We start from the raw sequence: 24,974 nt of genomic DNA on the forward strand, positions 1-24,974 counted from the left end.
CACACACCTCAAATTGTATTCCTGCTTTTGCAGCTGACAGCACAGTGACACCTACCCTGACCGGACTGTCTATCGGGCCGGGCCATCTACGCATCTTCTGATATCTTCTAGCTCTGCTGCGCATCAGTAGCTCGACAACGTTGACTGTGCATCGACAGGCGCCTGCTGACGCCATAAAAAGCGGGGCACGGAATCGGCTTGCTCAGTTCGGCAGCGGTGCACCGGCGGGCACACACCATAAAACGTATTCCTGCTTTTGCAGCTGACAGCGCAGTGACACCTACCATGACCGGACTGTCTACCGGGCCGGGCCATCAACGCATCTCTGGCTCTGCTGCGCATCAGGAGCTCGTCAACGTTGACTGTGCATCAACAGGCGCCTGCTGACGCCATAAAAAGCGGGGCACGAAATCGGCTTGCTCAGTTCGGCAGCTGTGCAGCGGCGGGCACACACCTCAAACGTATTCCTGCTTTTGCAGCTGACAGCGCAGTGACACCTACCATGACCGGAATGTCTACCGGGCCGAGCCATCTACGCATCTTCTGGCTCTGCTGTGCATCAGGAGCTCGACAACCTTGTCTGTGCATCGACAGGCGCCTCCTGACGCCATAAAAAGCTGCGCACGGAATCGGCTTGCTCAGTTCGGCAGTGGTGCACCAGCGGGCACACACCATAAAACGTATTCCTGCTTTTCCATCTCACAGCGCAGTGGCACCTAACCTGACCGGACTGTCTACCGGGCCGGGTCATCAACGCATCTTCTGGTATCTTCTGGCTCTGCTGCGCATTAGGAGCTTGACAACGTTGACTGTGCATCGACAGGCGCCTCCTGACGCCATAAAAAGCTTCGCACGGAATCGGCTTGCTCAGTTCGGCAGCGGTGCACCGGCGGGCACACACCACAAAACGTATTCCTACTTTTGCAGCTGACAGAGCATTGCCACCTACCCTAACCGGTCTGTCTAGCGGGCCCGGCCATCTACGCATCTTCTGGTATCTTCTGGCTGTGCTGCGCATCAGGAGCTCGACAACGACGATTGCGCATCAACTGGCGCCTGCTGACGCCATAAAGAGCGGGGCATCGAATCGCCTTGCTTAGTTCGGCAGCGGTGGGCACACACCTCAAAAACCTATTCCTGCTTTTCCAGCTGACCGCGCAGTGACACCAACCCTGACCGGCCCGTCTACCGGGCCGGACCATCTACGCATCTTCTGGCTCTGCTGCGCATCAGGAGCCCGACAACGTTGACTGTGCATTGACAGGCGCCTGCTGACGCCATAAAAGCGGGACACGGAATCGGCTTGGTCAGTTCGGCAGCGGTGCACCGGCAGGCACACACCATAAAACGTGTTCCTGCTTTTGCAGCTGACAGCGCAGTGACACCTACCATGACCGGAATGTCTACCGGGCCGGGCCATCTACGCATCTTCTGGTATCTTCTGGCTCTGCTGCGTATCAGGAGCTCGACAACGACGATTGCCCATCGACAGGCGCCTGCTGACGCCATAAAAATCGGGGCACGGAATCGGCTTGCTCAGTTCGGCAGCGGTGCAGCGGCGGGCACAAACCTCAAACGTATTCCTGCTTTTGCAGCTGACAGCGCAGTGACACCTACCCTGACCGGACTGTCTACCGGGCCGGGCCATCTGCGCATCTTCTGGTATCTTCTGGCTCTGCTGCGCATCAGGAGCTCGACAACGACGACTGCGCATCAACAGGCGCCTGCTGACGCCATTAAAAGCGGGGCACGGAATCGGCTTGCTCAGTTCGGGAGCGGCGCAGCGGCGGCAACCACACCTCAAAACGTATTCCTGCTTTTGCAGCTGACAGCACAGTGACACCTACCCTGAGCGGACTGTCTACCGGGTTGGGCAATCTAAGCATTTTCTGGTGTCTTCTGGCTCTGCTGCGCATCAGGAGCTCGACAACGAGGACTGCGCATCAACAGGTGCCTGCTGACGCCATAAAATGCGGGGCACGGAATCGGCTTGCTCAGTTCGGCAGCGATGCAGCGGCGGGCACACATCTCAAAACGTATTCCTGCTTTTGCAGCTGACAGCGCAGTGACACCTACCCTGACCGGACTGTCTACCGGGCTTGGCCATCTGCGCATCTTCTGGTATCTTCTGGCTCTGCTGCATATCAGGAGCAAGACAACGTGTACTGTGCATCGAGAGGCGCCTCCTGACGCCATAAAAAGTGTAGCACGGAATCGGGTTGCTCAGTCCGGCAGCGGTGCAGCGGCGGGCACACACCTCAAATTGTATTCCTGCTTTTGCAGCTGACAGCGCAGTGACACCTACCCTGACCGGGCTGTCTATCGGGCCGGGCCATCTACGCATCTTCTGGTATCTTCTAGCTCTGCTGCGCATCAGGAGCTCGACAACGTTGACTGTGCATCGACAGGTGCCTGCTGACGCCATAAAAAGCGGGGCACGGAATCGGCTTGCTCAGTTCGGCAGCGGTGCAGCGGCGGGCACACACCTCAAACGTATTCCTGCTTTTGCAGCTCACTGCGCAGTGACACCTACCATGACCGGAATGTCTACCGGGCCGGGCGATCTACGCATCTTCTGGCTCTGCTGTGCATCAGGAGCTCGACAACCTTGACTGTGCATCGACAGGCGCTTCCTGACGCCATTAAAAGCTGCGCACGGAATCGGCTTCTCAGTACGGCAGTGGTGCACCAGCGGGCACACACCATAAAACGTATTCCTGCTTTTCCAGCTGACAGCGCAGTGGCACCTACCCTGACCTGAATGTCTACCGGGCCGGGTCATCTACGCATCTTCTAGCTCTGCTGCGCATCAGGAGCTCGACAACGTTGACTGTGCATCGACAGGCGCCTCCTGACGCCATAAAAAGCTGCGCACGGAATCGGCTTGCTCAGTTCGGCAGCGGTGCACCGGCGGGCACACACAACAAAACGTATTCCTACTTTTGCAGCTGACAGAGCATTGCCCCCTAACCTAACCGGACTGTCTAGCGGGCCCGACCATCTACGCATCTTCTGGTATCTTCTGGCTGTGCTGCGCATCAGGAGCTCGACAACGACGATTGCGCATCAACTGGCGCCTGCTGACGCTATAAAAAGCGGGGCACGGAATCGCCTTGCTTAGTTCGGCAGCGGTGGGCACACACCTCAAAAACGTATTCCTGCTTTTCCAGCTGACCGCGCAGTGACACCTACCCTGACCGGCCCGTCTACCGGGCCGGACCATCTACGCATCTTCTGGCTCTGCTGCGCATCAGGAGCCCGACAACGTTGACTGTGCATTGACAGGCGCCTGCTGACGCCATAAAAAGCGGAGCACGGAATCGGATTGCTCAGTTCGGCAGCGGTGCAGCGGCGGGCACACACCTCAAAACGAATTCCTGCTTTTGCAGCTGACTGCGCAGTGACGCCTACCCTGACCGGAATGTCTACCGGGCTGGGCCATCTACGCATTTTCTGGTATCTTCAGGCTCTGCTGCCCATCAGGAGCTCGACAACGACGACTGCACTTCAACAGGCGCCTGCTGACGCCATAAAAAGCGGGGCACGGAATCGGCTTGCTCAGTTCGGGAGCGGTGCAGCGGCGCGCACAAACCTCAAAACGTATTCCTGCTTTTGCAGCTGACAGCGCAGTGACACCTACCCTGACCGGACTGGCTACCAGGTTGGGCCATCTACGCATTTTCTGATGTCTTCTGGCTCTGCTGCGCATCGGGAGCTTGACAACGACGACTGCGCATCAACAGGTGCCTGCTGACGCCATAAAATGCGGGGCACGGAATCGGCTTGCTCAGTTCGGCAGCGGTATACCGGTAGGCACACACCATAAAACGTGTTCCTTCTTTTGCAGCTGACAGCGCAGTGACACCTACCATGACCGGAATGTCTACCGGGCCGGGCCATCTGCGCATCTTCTGGTAGCTTCTGGCTCTGCTGCGTATCAGGAGCTCGACAACGTTGACTGTGCATCGACAGGCGCCTCCTGACGCCATAAAAAGCGGAGCACGGAATCGGCTTGCTGAGTTTGGCAGCGGTGCAGCGGCAGGCACACACCTCAAAACGTATTCCTGCTTTTGCAGCTGACAGCGCAGTGACACCTACCCTGACCGGACTGTCTACCGGGCCGGGCCATCAACGCATCTTCTGGTATCTTCTGGCTCTGCTGCGCATCAGGAGCTCGACAACGTTGACTGTGCATCGACAGGCGCCTGCTGACGCCATAAAAAGCGGAGCACGGAATCGGATTGCTCAGTTCGGCAGCGGTGCAGCGGCGGGCACACACCTCAAAACGTATTCCTGCTTTTGCAGCTGACTGCGCAGTGACACCTACCCTGACGGGACTGTCTACCGGGTTGGGCCGTCTACGCATTTTCTGGTATCTTCTGGCTCTGCTGCATATCAGGAGCAACACAACGTGTACTGTGCATCGACAGGCGCCTGCTGACGCCATAAAAAGCGGGGCACGGAATCGGCTGGCTCAGTTCGGCAGCGGGGCACCGGCGGGCACACACCATAAAACGTATTCCTGCTTTTGCAGCTGACAGCGCAGTGACACCTACCCTGACCGGACTGTCTACCGGGCCGGGCGATCAACGCATCTTCTGGCTCTGCTGCGCATCAGGAGCTCGACAACGTTTACTGTGCATCGACAGGCGACTGCTGACGCCATAAAAAGCGGAGCACGGAATCGACTTGCTCAGTTCGGCAGCGGTGCAGCGGCGGGCACACACCTCAAAACGTATTCCTGCTTTTGCAGCTGACAGTGCAGTGACACCTACCCTGACCGGACTGTCTACCGGGTTGGGCCATCTACGCATTTTCTGGTGTCTTCTGGCTCTGCTGCGCATCGGGAGCTCGACAACGACGACTGCGCATCAACAGGTGCCTGCTGAGGCCATAAAAAGGGGGAACGGAATCGGCTTGCTCAGTTCGGCAGCGGTGCAGCGGCGGGCACACACCTCAAAACGTATTCCTGCTTTTGCAGCTGACAGCGCAGTGACACCTACCATGACCGGAATGTCTACCAGGCCGGGCCATCTGCGCATCTTCTGGTATCTTCTGGCTCTGCTGCGTATCAGGAGCTCGACAACGTTGTCTGTGCATCGACAGGCGCCTCCTGACGCCCTAAAAAGCGGAGCACGGAATCGGCTTGCTGAGTTTGGCAGCGGTGCAGCGGCAGGCCTACACCTCAAAACGTATTCCTGCTTTTGCAGCTGACAGCGCAGTGACACCTACCCTGACCGGACTGTCTACCGGGCCGGGCCATATACGCATCTTCTGGTATCTTCTGGCTCTGCTGCGCATCAGGAGCTCGACAACGTTTACTGTGCATCGACAGGCGACTGCTAACGCCATAAAAAGCGGAGCACGGAATCGACTTGCTCAGTTCGGCAGCGGTGCAGCGGCGGGCACACACCTCAAAACGTATTCCTGCTTTTGCAGCTTACTGCGCAGTGACACCTACCCTGACCGGGCTGTCTACCGGGCCGGGCCATCTGCGCATCTTCTGGTATCTTCTGGCTCTGCTGCGCATCAGGAGCTCGACAACGACGACTGCGCATCAACAGGCGCCTGCTGACGCCAATAAAAGCGGGGCACGGAATCGGCTTGCTCAGTTCGGGAGCGGCGCAGCGGCGGCAACCACACCTCAAAACGTATTCCTGCTTTTGCAGCTGACAGCACAGTGACACCTACCCTGAGCGGACTGTCTACCGGGCCGGGCCATCAACGCATCTTCTGGTATCTTCTGGCTCTGCTGCGCATCAGGAGCTCGACAACGTTGACTGTGCATCGACAGGCGCCTGCTGACGCCAAAAAAAGCGGAGCACGGAATCGGATTGCTCAGTTCGGCAGCGGTGCAGCGGCGGGCACACACCTCAAAACGTATTCCTGCTTTTGCAGCTGACTGCGCAGTGACACCTTCCCTGACGGGACTGTCTACTGGGTTGGGCCGTCTACGCATTTTCTGGTATCTTCTGGCTCTGCTGCATATCAGGAGCAACACAACGTGTACTGTGCATCGACAGGCGCCTGCTGACGCCATAAAAAGCGGGGCACGGAATCGGCTTGCTCAGTTCGGCAGCGGGGCACCGGCGGGCACACACCATAAAACGTATTCCTGCTTTTGCAGCTGACAGCGCAGTGACACCTACCCTGACCGGACTGTCTACCGGGCCGGGCCATCAACGCATCTTCTGGCTCTGCTGCGCATCAGGAGCTCGACAACGTTTACTGTGCATCGACAGGCGACTGGTGACGCCATAAAAAGCGGAGCATGGAATCGACTTGCTCAGTTCGGCAGCGGTGCAGCGGCGGGCACACACCTCAAAACGTATTCCTGCTTTTGCAGCTGACAGCGCAGTGACACCTACCCTGACCGGACTGTCTACCGGGTTGGGTCATCTACGCATTTTCTGGTGTCTTCTGGCTCTGCTGCGCATCGGAAGCTCGACAACGACGACTGCGCATCAACAGGTGCCTGCTGAGGCCATAAAAAGGGGGAACGGAATCGGCTTGCTCAGTTCGGCAGCGGTGCAGCGGCGGGCACACACCTCAAAACGTATTCCTGCTTTTGCAGCTGACAGCGCAGTGACACCTACCATGACCGGAATGTCTACCAGGCCGGGCCATCTGCGCATCTTCTGGTATCTTCTGGCTCTGCTGCGTATCAGGAGCTCGACAACGTTGTCTGTGCATCGACAGGCGCCTCCTGGCGCCATAAAAAGCGGAGCACGGAATCGGCTTGCTGAGTTTGGCAGCGGTGCAGCGGCAGGCACACACCTCAAAACGTATTCCTGCTTTTGCAGCTGACAGCGCAGTGACACCTACCCTGACCGGACTGTCTACCGGGCCGGGCCATATACGCATCTTCTGGTATCTTCTGGCTCTGCTGCGCATCAGGAGCTCGACAACGTTTACTGTGCATCGACAGGCGACTGCTGACGCCATAAAAAGCGGAGCACGGAATCGACTTGCTCAGTTCGGCAGCGGTGCAGCGGCGGGCACACACCTCAAAACGTATTCCTGCTTTTGCAGCTTACTGCGCAGTGACACCTACCCTGACCGGGCTGTCTACAGGGCCGGGCCATCTGCGCATCTTCTGGTATCTTCTGGCTCTGCTGCGCATCAGGAGCTCGACAACGACGACTGCGCATCAACAGGCGCCTGCTGACGCCATTAAAAGCGGGGCACGGAATCGGCTTGCTCAGTTCGGGAGCGGCGCAGCGGCGGCAACCACACCTCAAAACCTATTCCTGCTTTTGCAGCTGACAGCACAGTGACACCTACCCTGAGCGGACTGTCTACCGGGCCGGGCCATCTGCGCATCTTCTGGTATCTTCTGGCTCTGCTGCATATCAGGAGCAAGACAACGTGTACTGTGCATCGAGAGGCGCCTACTGACGCCATAAAAAGCGTAGCACGGAATCGGCTTGCTCAGTTCGGCAGCGGTGCAGCGGCGGGCACACACCTCAAATTGTATTCCTGCTTTTGCAGCTGACAGCACAGTGACACCTACCCTGACCGGACTGTCTATCGGGCCGGGTCATCTACGCATCTTCTGATATCTTGTAGCTCTGCTGCGCATCAGTAGCTCGACAACGTTGACTGTGCATCGACAGGCGCCTGCTGACGCCATAAAAAGCGGGGCACGGAATCGGCTTGCTCAGTTCGGCAGCGGTGCACCGGCGGGCACACACCATAAAACGTATTCCTGCTTTTGCAGCTGACAGCGCAGTGACACCTACCATGACCGGACTGTCTACCGGGCCGGGCCATCAACGCATCTCTGGCTCTGCTGCGCATCAGGAGCTCGTCAACGTTGACTGTGCATCAACAGGCGCCTGCTGACGCCATAAAAAGCGGGGCATGAAATCGGCTTGCTCAGTTCGGCAGCTGCGCAGCGGCGGGCACACACCTCAAACGTATTCCTGCTTTTGCAGCTGACAGCGCAGTGACACCTACCATGACCGGAATGTCTACCGGGCCGAGCCATCTACGCATCTTCTGGCTCTGCTGTGCATCAGGAGCTCGACAACCTTGACTGTGCATCGACAGGCGCCTCCTGACGCCATAATAAGCTGCGCACGGAATCGGCTTGCTCAGTTCGGCAGTTGTGCACCAGCGGGCACACACCACAAAACGTATTCCTGCTTTTCCAGCTCACAGCGCAGTGGCACCTAACCTGACCGGACTGTCTACCGGGCCGGGTCATCAACGCATCTTCTGGTATCTTCTGGCTCTGCTGCGCATTAGGAGCTCGACAACGTTGACTGTGCATCGACAGGCGCCTCCTGACGCCATAAAAAGCTTCGCACGGAATCGGCTTGCTCAGTTCGGCAGCGGTGCACCGGCGGGCACACACCACAAAACGTATTCCTACTTTTGCAGCTGACAGAGCATTGCCACCTACCCTAACCGGTCTGTCTAGCGGGCCCGGCCATCTACGCATCTTCTGGTATCTTCTGGCTGTGCTGCGCATCAGGAGCTCGACAACGACGATTGCGCATCAACTGGCGCCTGCTGACGCCATAAAGAGCGGGGCACCGAATCGCCTTGCTTAGTTCGGCAGCGGTGGGCACACACCTCAAAAACCTATTCCTGCTTTTCGAGCTGACCGCGCAGCGACAACCAACCCTGACCGGCCCGTCTACCGGGCCGGACCATCTACGCATCTTCTGGCTCTGCTGCGCATCAGGAGCCCGACCACGTTGACTGTGCATTGACAGGCGCCTGCTGACGCCATTAAAGCGGGACACGGAATCGGCTTGGTCAGTTCGGCAGCGGTGCACCGGCAGGCACACACCATAAAACGTGTTCCTGCTTTTGCAGCTGACAGCGCAGTGACACCTACCATGACCGGAATGTCTACCGGGCCGGGCCATCTACGCATCTTCTGGTATCTTCTGGCTCTGCTGCGTATCAGGAGCTCGACAACGACGATTGCCCATCGACAGGCGCCTGCTGACGCCATAAAAATCGGGGCACGGAATCGGCTTGCTCAGTTCGGCAGCGGTGCAGCGGCGGGCACAAACCTCAAACGTATTCCTGCTTTTGCGGCTGACAGCGCAGTGACACCTACCCTGACCGGACTGTCTACCGGGCCGGGCCATCTACGCATCTTCTGGCTCTGCTTCGTATCAGGAGCTCGACAACGACGACTGCCCATCGACAGGCGCCTGCTGACGCCATAAAAAGCGGGGCACGGAATCGGCTTGCTCAGTTCGGCAGCGGTGCACCGGTGGGCACAAACCATAAAACGTATTCCTGCTTTTGCAGCTGACAGCGCAGTGACAATTACCCTGACCGGGCTGTCTACCGGGCCGGGCCATCAACGCATCTCTGGCTCTGCTGCGCATCAGGATCTCGACAACGTTGACTGTGCATCGACAGGCGATTGCTGACGCCATAAAAAGCGGAGCACGGAATCGGCTTGCTCAGTTTGGGAGAGGTGCAGCGGCGGGCACACACCTCAAAACATATTCCTGCTTTTGCAGCTGACAGCGCAGTGACACCTACCCTGACCGGACTGTCTACCGGGCCGGGCCATCTGCGCATCTTCTGGTATCTTCTGGCTCTGCTGCATATCAGGAGCAAGACAACGTGTACTGTGCATCGAGAGGCGCCTCCTGACGCCATAAAAAGCGTAGCACGGAATCGGGTTGCTCAGTTCGGCAGCGGTGCAGCGGCGGGGACACACCTCAAATTGTATTCCTGCTTTTGCAGCTGACAGCGCAGTGACACCTACCCTGACCGGACTGTCTATCGGGCCGGGCCATCTACGCATCTCTGGCTCTGCTGCGCATCAGGAGCTCGACAACGTTGACTGTGCATCGACAGGCGCCTCCTGACGCCATAAAAAGCGGGGCACGAAATCGGCTTGCTCAGTTCGGCAGCTGTGCAGCGGCGGGCACACACCTCAAACGTATTCCTGCTTTTGCAGCTGACAGCGCAGTGACACCTACCATGACCGGAATGTCTACCGGGCCGGGCCATCTACGCATCTTCTGGCTCTGCTCTGCATCAGGAGCTCGACAACCTTGACTGTGCATCGACAGGCGCCTCCTGACGCCATTAAAAGCTGCGCACGGAATCGGCTTGCTCAGTTCGGCAGTGGTGCACCAGCGGGCACACACCATAAAACGTATTCCTGCTTTTCCAGCTGACAGCGCAGTGGCACCTACCCTGACCGGAATGTCTACCGGGCCGGGTCATCTACGCATCTTCTAGCTCTGCTGCGCATCAGGAGCTCGACAACGTTGACTGTGCATCGACAGGCGCCTCCTGACGCCATAAAAAGCTGCGCACGGAATCGGCTTGCTCAGTTCGGCAGCGGTACACCGGCGGGCACACACCACAAAACGTATTCCTACTTTTGCAGCTGACAGAGCATTGCCACCTACCCTAACCGGAGTGTCTAGCGGGCCCGGCCATCTACGCATCTTCTGGTATCTTCTGGCTCTGCTGCGCATCAAGAGCTCGACAACGTTGACTGTGCATCGACAGGCGCCTCCTGACGCCATAAAAAGCGGGGCACGAAATCGGCTTGCTCAGTTCGGCAGTGGTGCACCAGCGGGCACACACCATAAAACGTATTCCTGCTTTTCCAGCTGACAGCGCAGTGGCACCTACCCTGACCGGAATGTCTACCGGGCCGGGTCATCTACACATCTTCTAGCTCTGCTGCGCATCAGGAGCTCGACAACGTTGACTGTGCATCGACAGGCGCCTCCTGACGCCATAAAAAGCTGCGCACGGAATCGGCTTGCTCAGTTCGGCAGCGGTGCACCGGCGGGCACACTCAACAAAACGTATTCCTACTTTTGCAGCTGACAGAGCATTGCCACCTAACCTAACCGGACTGTCTAGCGGGCCCGACCATCTACGCATCTTCTGGTATCTTCTGGCTGTGCTGCGCATCAGGAGCTCGACAACGACGATTGCGCATCAACTGGCGCCTGCTGACGCCATAAAAAGCGGGGCACGGAATCGCCTTGCTTAGTTCGGCAGCGGTGGGCACACACCTCAAAAACGTATTCCTGCTTTTCCAGCTGACCGCGCAGTGACACCTACCCTGACCGGCCCGTCTACCGGGCCGGACCATCTACGCATCTTCTGGCTCTGCTGCGCATCAGGAGCCCGACAACGTTGACTGTGCATTGACAGGCGCCTGCTGACGCCATAAAAAGCGGAGCACGGAATCGGATTGCTCAGTTCGGCAGCGGTGCAGCGGCGGGCACACACCTCAAAACGAATTCCTGCTTTTGCAGCTGACTGCGCAGTGACGCCTACCCTGACCGGAATGTCTACCGGGCTGGGCCATCTACGCATTTTCTGGTATCTTCAGGCTCTGCTGCCCATCAGGAGCTCGACAACGACGACTGCACTTCAACAGGCGCCTGCTGACGCCATAAAAAGCGGGGCACGGAATCGGCTTGCTCAGTTCGGGAGCGGTGCAGCGGCGCGCACAAACCTCAAAACGTATTCCTGCTTTTGCAGCTGACAGCGCAGTGACACCTACCCTGACCGGACTGGCTACCAGGTTGGGCCATCTACGCATTTTCTGATGTCTTCTGGCTCTGCTGCGCATCGGGAGCTTGACAACGACGACTGCGCATCAACAGGTGCCTGCTGACGCCATAAAATGCGGGGCACGGAATCGGCTTGCTCAGTTCGGCAGCGGTATACCGGTAGGCACACACCATAAAACGTGTTCCTTCTTTTGCAGCTGACAGCGCAGTGACACCTACCATGACCGGAATGTCTACCGGGCCGGGCCATCTGCGCATCTTCTGGTAGCTTCTGGCTCTGCTGCGTATCAGGAGCTCGACAACGTTGACTGTGCATCGACAGGCGCCTCCTGACGCCATAAAAAGCGGAGCACGGAATCGGCTTGCTGAGTTTGGCAGCGGTGCAGCGGCGGGCACACACCTCAAAACGTATTCCTGCTTTTGCAGCTGACAGCGCAGTGACACCTACCCTGACCGGACTGTCTACCGGGCCGGGCCATCAACGCATCTTCTGGTATCTTCTGGCTCTGCTGCGCATCAGGAGCTCGACAACGTTGACTGTGCATCGACAGGCGCCTGCTGACGCCATAAAAAGCGGAGCACGGAATCGGATTGCTCAGTTCGGCAGCGGTGCAGCGGCGGGCACACACCTCAAAACGTATTCCTGCTTTTGCAGCTGACTGCGCAGTGACACCTACCCTGACGGGACTGTCTACCGGGTTGGGCCGTCTACGCATTTTCTGGTATCTTCTGGCTCTGCTGCATATCAGGAGCAACACAACGTGTACTGTGCATCGACAGGCGCCTGCTGACGCCATAAAAAGCGGGGCACGGAATCGGCTGGCTCAGTTCGGCAGCGGGGCACCGGCGGGCACACACCATAAAACGTATTCCTGCTTTTGCAGCTGACAGCGCAGTGACACCTACCCTGACCGGACTGTCTACCGGGCCGGGCCATCAACGCATCTTCTGGCTCTGCTGCGCACCAGGAGCTCGACAACGTTTACTGTGCATCGACAGGCGACTGCTGACGCCATAAAAAGCGGAGCACGGAATCGACTTGCTCAGTTCGGCAGCGGTGCAGCGGCGGGCACACACCTCAAAACGTATTCCTGCTTTTGCAGCTGACAGTGCAGTGACACCTACCCTGACCGGACTGTCTACCGGGTTGGGCCATCTACGCATTTTCTGGTGTCTTCTGGCTCTGCTGCGCATCGGGAGCTCGACAACGACGACTGCGCATCAACAGGTGCCTGCTGAGGCCATAAAAAGGGGGAACGGAATCGGCTTGCTCAGTTCGGCAGCGGTGCAGCGGCGGGCACACACCTCAAAACGTATTCCTGCTTTTGCAGCTGACAGCGCAGTGACACCTACCATGACCGGAATGTCTACCAGGCCGGGCCATCTGCGCATCTTCTGGTATCTTCTGGCTCTGCTGCGTATCAGGAGCTCGACAACGTTGTCTGTGCATCGACAGGCGCCTCCTGACGCCATAAAAAGCGGAGCACGGAATCGGCTTGCTGAGTTTGGCAGCGGTGCAGCGGCAGGCCTACACCTCAAAACGTATTCCTGCTTTTGCAGCTGACAGCGCAGTGACACCTACCCTGACCGGACTGTCTACCGGGCCGGGCCATATACGCATCTTCTGGTATCTTCTGGCTCTGCTGCGCATCAGGAGCTCGACAACGTTTACTGTGCATCGACAGGCGACTGCTAACGCCATAAAAAGCGGAGCACGGAATCGACTTGCTCAGTTCGGCAGCGGTGCAGCGGCGGGCACACACCTCAAAACGTATTCCTGCTTTTGCAGCTTACTGCGCAGTGACACCTACCCTGACCGGGCTGTCTACCGGGCCGGGCCATCTGCGCATCTTCTGGTATCTTCTGGCTCTGCTGCGCATCAGGAGCTCGACAACGACGACTGCGCATCAACAGGCGCCTGCTGACGCCATTAAAAGCGGGGCACGGAATCGGCTTGCTCAGTTCGGGAGCGGCGCAGCGGCGGCAACCACACCTCAAAACGTATTCCTGCTTTTGCAGCTGACAGCACAGTGACACCTACCCTGAGCGGACTGTCTACCGGGCCGGGCCATCAACGCATCTTCTGGTATCTTCTGGCTCTGCTGCGCATAAGGAGCTCGACAACGTTGACTGTGCATCGACAGGCGCCTGCTGACGCCAAAAAAAGCGGAGCACGGAATCGGATTGCTCAGTTCGGCAGCGGTGCAGCGGCGGGCACACACCTCAAAACGTATTCCTGCTTTTGCAGCTGACTGCGCAGTGACACCTACCCTGACGGGACTGTCTACTGGGTTGGGCCGTCTACGCATTTTCTGGTATCTTCTGGCTCTGCTGCATATCAGGAGCAACACAACGTGTACTGTGCATCGACAGGCGCCTGCTGACGCCATAAAAAGCGGGGCACGGAATCGGCTTGCTCAGTTCGGCAGCGGGGCACCGGCGGGCACACACCATAAAACGTATTCCTGCTTTTGCAGCTGACAGCGCAGTGACACCTACCCTGACCGGACTGTCTACCGGGCCGGGCCATCAACGCATCTTCTGGCTCTGCTGCGCATCAGGAGCTCGACAACGTTTACTGTGCATCGACAGGCGACTGGTGACGCCATAAAAAGCGGAGCATGGAATCGACTTGCTCAGTTCGGCAGCGGTGCAGCGGCGGGCACACACCTCAAAACGTATTCCTGCTTTTGCAGCTGACAGCGCAGTGACACCTACCCTGACCGGACTGTCTACCGGGTTGGGTCATCTACGCATTTTCTGGTGTCTTCTGGCTCTGCTGCGCATCGGGAGCTCGACAACGACGACTGCGCATCAACAGGTGCCTGCTGAGGCCATAAAAAGGGGGAACGGAATCGGCTTGCTCAGTTCGGCAGCGGTGCAGCGGCGGGCACACACCTCAAAACGTATTCCTGCTTTTGCAGCTGACAGCGCAGTGACACCTACCATGACCGGAATGTCTACCAGGCCGGGCCATCTGCGCATCTTCTGGTATCTTCTGGCTCTGCTGCGTATCAGGAGCTCGACAACGTTGTCTGTGCATCGACAGGCGCCTCCTGGCGCCATAAAAAGCGGAGCACGGAATCGGCTTGCTGAGTTTGGCAGCGGTGCAGCGGCAGGCACACACCTCAAAACGTATTCCTGCTTTTGCAGCTGACAGCGCAGTGACACCTACCCTGACCGGACTGTCTACCGGGCCGGGCCATATACGCATCTTCTGGTATCTTCTGGCTCTGCTGCGCATCAGGAGCTCGACAACGTTTACTGTGCATCGACAGGCGACTGCTGACGCCATAAAAAGCGGAGCACGGAATCGACTTGCTCAGTTCGGCAGCGGTGCAGCGGCGGGCACACACCTCAAAACGTATTCCTGCTTTTGCAGCTTACTGCGCAGTGACACCTACCCTGACCGGGCTGTCTACAGGGCCGGGCCATCTGCGCATCTTCTGGTATCTTCTGGCTCTGCTGCGCATCAGGAGCTCGACAACGACGACTGCGCATCAACAGGCGCCTGCTGACGCCATTAAAAGCGGGGCACGGAATCGGCTTGCTCAGTTCGGGAGCGGCGCAGCGGCGGCAACCACACCTCAAAACCTATTCCTGCTTTTGCAGCTGACAGCACAGTGACACCTACCCTGAGCGGACTGTCTACCGGGCCGGGCCATCTGCGCATCTTCTGGTATCTTCTGGCTCTGCTGCATATCAGGAGCAAGACAACGTGTACTGTGCATCGAGAGGCGCCTACTGACGCCATAAAAAGCGTAGCACGGAATCGGCTTGCTCAGTTCGGCAGCGGTGCAGCGGCGGGCACACACCTCAAATTGTATTCCTGCTTTTGCAGCTGACAGCACAGTGACACCTACCCTGACCGGACTGTCTATCGGGCCGGGCCATCTACGCATCTTCTGATATCTTCTAGCTCTGCTGCGCATCAGTAGCTCGACAACGTTGACTGTGCATCGACAGGCGCCTGCTGACGCCATAAAAAGCGGGGCACGGAATCGGCTTGCTCAGTTCGGCAGCGGTGCACCGGCGGGCACACACCATAAAACGTATTCCTGCTTTTGCAGCTGACAGCGCAGTGACACCTACCATGACCGGACTGTCTACCGGGCCGGGCCATCAACGCATCTCTGGCTCTGCTGCGCATCAGGAGCTCGTCAACGTTGACTGTGCATCAACAGGCGCCTGCTGACGCCATAAAAAGCGGGGCACGAAATCGGCTTGCTCAGTTCGGCAGCTGCGCAGCGGCGGGCACACACCTCAAACGTATTCCTGCTTTTGCAGCTGACAGCGCAGTGACACCTACCATGACCGGAATGTCTACCGGGCCGAGCCATCTACGCATCTTCTGGCTCTGCTGTGCATCAGGAGCTCGACAACCTTGACTGTGCATCGACAGGCGCCTCCTGACGCCATAATAAGCTGCGCACGGAATCGGCTTGCTCAGTTCGGCAGTGGTGCACCAGCGGGCACACACCACAAAACGTATTCCTGCTTTTCCAGCTCACAGCGCAGTGGCACCTAACCTGACCGGACTGTCTACCGGGCCGGGTCATCAACGCATCTTCTGGTATCTTCTGGCTCTGCTGCGCATTAGGAGCTCGACAACGTTGACTGTGCATCGACAGGCGCCTCCTGACGCCATAAAAAGCTTCGCACGGAATCGGCCTGCTCAGTTCGGCAGCGGTGCACCGGCGGGCACACACCACAAAACGTATTCCTACTTTTGCAGCTGACAGAGCATTGCCACCTACCCTAACCGGTCTGTCTAGCGGGCCCGGCCATCTACGCATCTTCTGGTATCTTCTGGCTGTGCTGCGCATCAGGAGCTCGACAACGACGATTGCGCATCAACTGGCGCCTGCTGACGCCATAAAGAGCGGGGCACCGAATCGCCTTGCTTAGTTCGGCAGCGGTGGGCACACACCTCAAAAACCTATTCCTGCTTTTCGAGCTGACCGCGCAGCGACAACCAACCCTGACCGGCCCGTCTACCGGGCCGGACCATCTACGCATCTTCTGGCTCTGCTGCGCATCAGGAGCCCGACCACGTTGACTGTGCATTGACAGGCGCCTGCTGACGCCATTAAAGCGGGACACGGAATCGGCTTGGTCAGTTCGGCAGCGGTGCACCGGCAGGCACACACCATAAAACGTGTTCCTGCTTTTGCAGCTGACAGCGCAGTGACACCTACCATGACCGGAATGTCTACCGGGCCGGGCCATCTACGCATCTTCTGGTATCTTCTGGCTCTGCTGCGTATCAGGAGCTCGACAACGACGATTGCCCATCGACAGGCGCCTGCTGACGCCATAAAAATCGGGGCACGGAATCGGCTTGCTCAGTTCGGCAGCGGTGCAGCGGCGGGCACAAACCTCAAACGTATTCCTGCTTTTGCGGCTGACAGCGCAGTGACACCTACCCTGACCGGACTGTCTACCGGGCCGGGCCATCTACGCATCTTCTGGCTCTGCTTCGTATCAGGAGCTCGACAACGACGACTGCCCATCGACAGGCGCCTGCTGACGCCATAAAAAGCGGGGCACGGAATCGGCTTGCTCAGTTCGGCAGCGGTGCACCGGTGGGCACAAACCATAAAACGTATTCCTGCTTTTGCAGCTGACAGCGCAGTGACAATTACCCTGACCGGGCTGTCTACCGGGCCGGGCCATCAACGCATCTCTGGCTCTGCTGCGCATCAGGATCTCGACAACGTTGACTGTGCATCGACAGGCGATTGCTGACGCCATAAAAAGCGGAGCACGGAATCGGCTTGCTCAGTTTGGGAGAGGTGCAGCGGCGGGCACACACCTCAAAACATATTCCTGCTTTTGCAGCTGACAGCGCAGTGACACCTACCCTGACCGGACTGTCTACCGGGCCGGGCCATCTGCGCATCTTCTGGTATCTTCTGGCTCTGCTGCATATCAGGAGCAAGACAACGTGTACTGTGCATCGAGAGGCGCCTCCTGACGCCATAAAAAGCGTAGCACGGAATCGGGTTGCTCAGTTCGGCAGCGGTGCAGCGGCGGGGACACACCTCAAATTGTATTCCTGCTTTTGCAGCTGACAGCGCAGTGACACCTACCCTGACCGGACTGTCTATCGGGCCGGGCCATCTACGCATCTCTGGCTCTGCTGCGCATCAGGAGCTCGACAACGTTGACTGTGCATCGACAGGCGCCTCCTGACGCCATAAAAAGCGGGGCACGAAATCGGCTTGCTCAGTTCGGCAGCTGTGCAGCGGCGGGCACACACCTCAAACGTATTCCTGCTTTTGCAGCTGACAGCGCAGTGACACCTACCATGACCGGAATGTCTACCGGGCCGGGCCATCTACGCATCTTCTGGCTCTGCTCTGCATCAGGAGCTCGACAACCTTGACTGTGCATCGACAGGCGCCTCCTGACGCCATTAAAAGCTGCGCACGGAATCGGCTTGCTCAGTTCGGCAGTGGTGCACCAGCGGGCACACACCATAAAACGTATTCCTGCTTTTCCAGCTGACAGCGCAGTGGCACCTACCCTGACCGGAATGTCTACCGGGCCGGGTCATCTACGCATCTTCTAGCTCTGCTGCGCATCAGGAGCTCGACAACGTTGACTGTGCATCGACAGGCGCCTCCTGACGCCATAAAAAGCTGCGCACGGAATCGGCTTGCTCAGTTCGGCAGCGGTACACCGGCGGGCACACACCACAAAACGTATTCCTACTTTTGCAGCTGACAGAGCATTGCCACCTACCCTAACCGGAGTGTCTAGCGGGCCCGGCCATCTACGCATCTTCTGGTATCTTCTGGCTCTGCTGCGCATCAAGAGCTCGACAACGTTGACTGTGCATCGACAGGCGCCTCCTGACGCCATAAAAAGCGGGGCACGAAATCGGCTTGCTCAGTTCGGCAGTGGTGCACCAGCGGGCACACACCATAAAACGTATTCCTGCTTTTCCAGCTGACAGCGCAGTGGCACCTACCCTGACCGGAATGTCTACCGGGCCGGGTCATCTACACATCTTCTAGCTCTGCTGCGCATCAGGAGCTCGACAACGTTGACTGTGCATCGACAGGCGCCTCCTGACGCCATAAAAAGCTGCGCACGGAATCGGCTTGCTCAGTTCGGCAGCGGTGCACCGGCGGGCACACACCACAAAACGTATTCCTACTTTTGCAGCTGACAGAGCATTGCCACCTACCCTAACCGACTGTCTAGCGGGCCCGGCCATCTACGCATCTTCTGGTATCTTCTGGCTGTGCTGCGCATCAGGAGCTCGACAACGACGATTGCGCATCAACTGGCGCCTGCTGACGCCATAAAAAGCGGGGCACGGAATCGCCTTGCTTAGTTCTGCAGCGGTGGGCACACACCTCAAAAACATATTCCTGCTTTTCCAGCTGACCGCGCAGTGACACCTACCCTGACCGGACTGTCTACCGGGTTGGGCCATCTACGCATTTTTTGGTGTCTTCTGGCTCTGCTGCGCATCGGGAGCTCGACAACGACGACTGCGCATCAACAGGTGCCTGCTGAGGCCATAAAAAGGGGGAACGGAATCGGCTTGCTCAGTTCGGCAGCGGTGCAGCGGCGGGCACACACCTCAAAACGTATTCCTGCTTTTGCAGCTGACAGCGCAGTGACACCTACCCTGACCGGACTGTCTACCGGGCCGGGCCATCTACGCATCTTCTGGTATCTTCTGGCTCTGCTGCGCATCAGGAGCTCGACAACGTTGACTGTGCATCGACGGGCGCCTGCTGACGCCATAAAAAGCGGGGCTTGGAATCGGCTTGCTCAGCTCGGCAGCGGTGCAGCGGCGGGCACACATCGCAAAACGTATTCCTGCTATTGCAGCTGACAGCGCAGTGACACCTACCCTGACCGGACTGTCTACCGGGCTGGGCCATCTACGCATTTTCTGGTATCTTCTGGCTCTGCTGCGCATCAGGATCTTGACAACGACGACTGCGCAACAGGCGCCTGCTGACGCCATAAAAAGCGGAGCACGGAATCGGATTGCTCAGTTCGGCAGCGGTGCAGCGGCGGGCACACACCTCAAAACGTATTCCTGCTTTTGCTGCTGACTGCGCAGTGACACCTACCCTGAGCGGACTGTCTACCGAAATGTGCCGTCTACGCATTTTCTGGTCTCTTCTGGCTCTGCTGCGCATCAGGAGCTCGACAACTACGACTGCGCATCAACAGGTGCCTGCTGACGCTATAAACAGCGGGGCACGGAATCGGCTTGCTCAGTTCGGCAGCGATGCAGCGGCGGGCACACATCTCAAAACGTATTCCTGCTTTTGCAGCTGACAGCGCAGTGACACCTACCCTGACAGGACTGTCTACCGGGCCGGGCCATCAACGCATCTTCTGGCTCTGCTGCGCATCAGGAGCTCGACAACGTTCACTGTACATCGACAGGCGCCTGCTGACGCCATAAAAAGCGGAGCACGGAATCGGCTTGCTGAGTTTGGCAGCGGTGCAGCGGCAGGCACAAACCTCAAAACGTATTCCTGCTTTTGCAGCTGACAGCGCAGTGACACCTACCATGACCGGAATGTCTACCGGGCCGGGCCATCTACGCCTCTTCTGGTATCTTCTGGCTCTGCTGCGTCTCAGGAGCTCGACAACGTTGACTCTGCATCGACAGGCGCCTCCTGACGCCATAAAAAGCGGAGCACGGAATCGGCTTGCTGAGTTTGGCAGCGGTGCAGCGGCAGGAACACACCTCAAAACGTATTCCTGCTTTTGCAGCTGACAGCGCAGTGACACCTACCCTGACCGGACTGTCTACCGGGCCGGGCCATCTACGCATTTTCTGGTATCTTCTGGCTCTGCTGCGCATCAGGAGCTCGACAACGTTGACTGTGCATCGACGGGCGCCTGCTGACGCCATAAAAAGCGGAGCACGGAATCGGATTGCTCAGTTCGGCAGCGGTGCAGCGGCGGGCACACACCTCAAAACGTATTCCTGCTTTTGCTGCTGACTGCGCAGTGACACCTACCCTGACCGGACTGTCTACCGGGTTGTGCCGTCTACGCATTTTCTGGTGTCTTCTGGCTCTGCTGCGCATCAGGAGCTCGACAACTACGACTGCGCATCAACAGGTGCCTGCTGACGCTATAAACAGCGGGGCACGGAATCGGCTTGCTCAGTTCGGCAGCGATGCAGCGGCGGGCACACATCTCAAAACGTATTCCTGCTTTTGCAGCTGACAGCGCAGTGACACCTACCCTGACCGGACTGTCTACCGGGCCGGGCCATCAACGCATCTTCTGGCTCTGCTGCGCATCAGGAGCTCGACAACGTTCACTGTACGTCGACAGGCGCCTGCTGACGCCATAAAAAGCGGAGCAAGGAATCGGATTGCTCAGTTCGGCAGCGGTGCAGCGGCGGGCGCACACCTCAAAACGTATTCCTACTTTTGCAGCTGACAGAGCATTGCCACCTACCCTAACCGGACTGTCTAGCGGGCCCGGCCATCTACGCATCTTCTGGTATCTTCTGGCTGTGCTGCGCATCAGGAGCTCGACAACGACGATTGCGCATCAACTGGCGCCTGCTGACGCCATAAAAAGCGGGGCACGGAATCGCCTTGCTTAGTTCGGCAGCGGTGGGCACACACCTCAAAAACATATTCCTGCTTTTCCAGCTGACCGCGCAGTGACACCTACGCTGACCGGCCCGTCTACCGGGCCGGACCATCTACGCATCTTCTGGCTCTGCTGCGCATCAGGCGCCCGACAACGTTGACTGTGCATTGACAGGCGCCTGCTGACGCCATAAAAGCGGGACACGGAATCGGCTTGGTCTGTTCGGCAGCGGTGCACCGGTAGGCACACACCATAAGACGTGTTCCTGCTTTTGCAGCTGACAGCGCAGTGACACCTACCATGACCGGAATGTCTACCGGGCCGGGCCATCTACGCATCTTCTGGTATCTTCTGGCTCTGCTGCGTATCGGGAGCTCGGCAACGACGACTGCGCATCAACAGGTGCCTGCTGACGCCATAAAAATGGGGCACGGAATCGGATTGCTCATTTCGGCAGCGGTGCAGCGGCGGGCACACACCTCAAAACGTATTCCTTCTTTTGCAGCTGACAGCGCAGTGACACCTACCCTGACCGGACTGTCTACCGGGTTTGGCCATCTACGCATTTTCTGGTGTCTTCTGGCTCAGCTGCGCATCGGGAGCTCGACAACGACGACTGCGCATCAACAGGTGCCTGCTGAGGCCATAAAAAGGGGGAACGGAATCGGCTTGCTCAGTTCGGCAGCGGTGCAGCGGCGGGCACACACCTCAAAACGTATTCCTGCTTTTGCAGCTGACAGCGCAGTGACACCTACCATGAAGGGAATGTCTACCGGGCCGGGCCATCTGCGCATCTTCTGGTATCTTCTGGCTCTGCTGCGTATCAGGAGCTCGACAACGTTGACTGTGCATCGACAGGCGCCTGCTGACGCTATAAAAAGCGGAACACGGAATCGGATTGCGCAGTTCGGCAGCGGTGCAGCGGCGGGCACACACCTCAAAACGTATTCCTGCTTTTGCAGCTGACTGCGCAGTGACACCTACCCTGACCGGACTGTCTACCGGGTTGTGCCGTCTACGCATTTTCTGGTGTCTTCTGGCTCTGCTGCGCATCAGGAGCTCGACAACTACGACTGCGCATCAACAGGTGCCTGCTGACGCTATAAACAGCGGGGCACGCAATCGGCTTGCTCAGTTCGGCAGCGATGCAGCGGCGGGCACACATCTCAAAACGTATTCCTGCTTTTGCAGCTGACAGCGCAGTGACACCTACCCTGACCGGACTGTCTACCGGGCCGGGCCATCAACGCATCTTCTGGCTCTGCTGCGCATCAGGAGCTCGGCAACGTTCACTGTACATCGACAGGCGCCTGCTGACGCCATAAAAAGCGGAGCAAGGAATCGGATTGCTCAGTTCGGCAGCGGTGCAGCGGCGGGCGCACACCTCAAAACGTATTCCTGCTTTTGCAGCTGACTGCGCAGTGACACCTACCCTGACCGGACTGTCTACCGGGTTGGGCCGTCTACGCATTTTCTGGTATCTTCTGGCTCTGCTGCATATCAGGAGCAACGCAACGTGTACTGTGCATCGACAGGCGCCTGCTGACGCCATAAAAAGCGGGGCACGGAATCGGCTTGCTCAGTTCGGCAGCGGTGCACCGGCGGGCACACACCATAAAACGTATTCCTGCTTTTGCAGCTGACAGCGCAGTGACACCTACCCTGACCGGACTGTCTACCGGGCCGGGCCATCAACGCATCTTCTGGCTCTGCTGCGCATCAGGAGCTCGACAACGTTTACTGTGCATCGACAGGCGACTGCTGACGCCATAAAAAGCGGAGCACGGAATCGACTTGCTCAGTTCGGCAGCGGTGCAGCGGCGGGCACACACCTCAAAACGTATTCCTGCTTTTGCAGCTGACAGCGCAGTGACACCTACCATGACCGGAATGTCTACCGGGCCGGGCCATCTACGCATCTTCTGGCTCTGCTGTGCATCAGGAGCTCGACAACGTTGACTGTGCATCGACAGGCGCCTCCTGACGCCATTAAAAGCTGCGCACGGAATCGGCTTGCTCAGTTCGGCAGTGGTGCACCAGCGGGCACACACCATAAAACGTATTCCTGCTTTTCCAGCTGACAGCGCAGTGGCACCTACCCTGACCGGAATGTCTACCGGGCCGGGTCATCTACGCATCTTCTAGCTCTGCTGCGCATCAGGAGCTCGACAACGTTGACTGTGCATCGACTGGCGCCTCCTGACGCCATAAAAAGCTGCGCACGGTATCGGCTTGGTCAGTTCGGCAGCGGTGCACCGGCAGGCACACACCATAAAACGTGTTCCTGCTTTTGCAGCTGACAGCGCAGTGACACCTACCATGACCGGAATGTCTACCGGGCCGGGCCATCTACGCATCTTCTGGTATCTTCTGGCCCTGCTGCGTATCAGGAGCTCGACAACGACGATTGCCCATCGACAGGCGCCTGCTGACGCCATAAAAAGCGGGGCACGGAATCGGCTTGCTCAGTTCGGCAGCGGTGCACCGGTGGGCACAAACCATAAAACGTATTCCTGCTTTTGCAGCTGACAGCGCAGTGACACCTACCCTGACCGGGCTGTCTACCGGGCAGGGCCATCAACGCATCTCTGGCTCTGCTGCGCATCAGGAGCTCGACAACGTTGACTGTGTATCGACAGGCGATTGCTGATGCCATAAAAAGCGGAGCACGGAATCGGCTTGCTCAGTTCGGGAGCGGTGCAGCGGCGGGCACACACCTCAAAACGTATTCCTGTTTTGGCGGCTGACAGCGCAGTGACACCTACCCTGACCGGACTGTCTACCGGGCCGGGCCATCTGCGCATCTTCTGGTATCTTCTGGCTCTGCTGCATATCAGGAGCAAGACAACGTGTACTGTGCATCGACAGGCGCCTCCTGACGCCATAAAAAGCGGAGCACGGAATCGGGTTGCTCAGTTCGGCAGCGGTGCAGCGGCGGGCACACACCTCAAAATGTATTCCTGCTTTTGCAGCTGACAGCGCAGTGACACCTACCCTGACCGGACTGTCTATCGGGCCGGGCCATCTACGCATCATCTGGTATCTTCTAGCTCTGCTGCGCATCAGGAGCTCGACAACGTTGACTGTGCATCGACAGGCGCCTGCTGAGGCCATAAAAAGGGGGAACGGAATCGGCTTGCTCAGTTCGGGAGTGGTGCAGAGGCGGGCACACCCCTCAAAACGTATTCCTGCTTTTGCAGCTGACAGCGCAGTGACACCTACCATGACCGGAATGTCTACCGGGCCGGGCCATCTACGCATCTTCTGGTATCTTCTGGCTCTGCTGCGTATCGGGAGCTCGGCAACGACGACTGCGCATCAACAGGTGCCTGCTGACGCCATAAAAATGGGGCACGGAATCGGATTGCTCATTTCGGCAGCGGTGCAGCGGCGGGCATACACCTCAAAACGTATTCCTTCTTTTGCAGCTGACAGCGCAGTGACACCTACCCTGACCGGACTGTCTACCGGGTTTGGCCATCTACGCATTTTCTGGTGTCTTCTGGCTCAGCTGCGCATCAGGAGCTCGACAACGACGACTGCGCATCAACAAGTGCCTGCTGAGGCCATAAAAAGGGGGAACGGAATCGGCTTGCTCAGTTCGGGAGTGGTGCAGCGGCGGGCACACCCCTCAAAACGTATTCCTGCTTTTGCAGCTGACAGCGCAGTGACACCTACCATGACCGGAATGTCTACCGGGCCGGGCCATCAACGCATCTTCTGGTGTCTTCTGGCTCTGCTGCGCATCAGGAGCTCGACAACGACCACTGCGCATCAACAGGCGCCTGCTGACGCCATAAAAAGCGGGGCACGGAATCGGCTTGCTCATTTGGGCAGCGATGCAGCGGCGGGCAC

This window comes from Amblyomma americanum, chromosome 2 (assembly GCF_052857255.1).
Source record: "Amblyomma americanum isolate KBUSLIRL-KWMA chromosome 2, ASM5285725v1, whole genome shotgun sequence".
NCBI classification, from domain to species: Eukaryota; Metazoa; Arthropoda; class Arachnida; order Ixodida; family Ixodidae; genus Amblyomma; species Amblyomma americanum.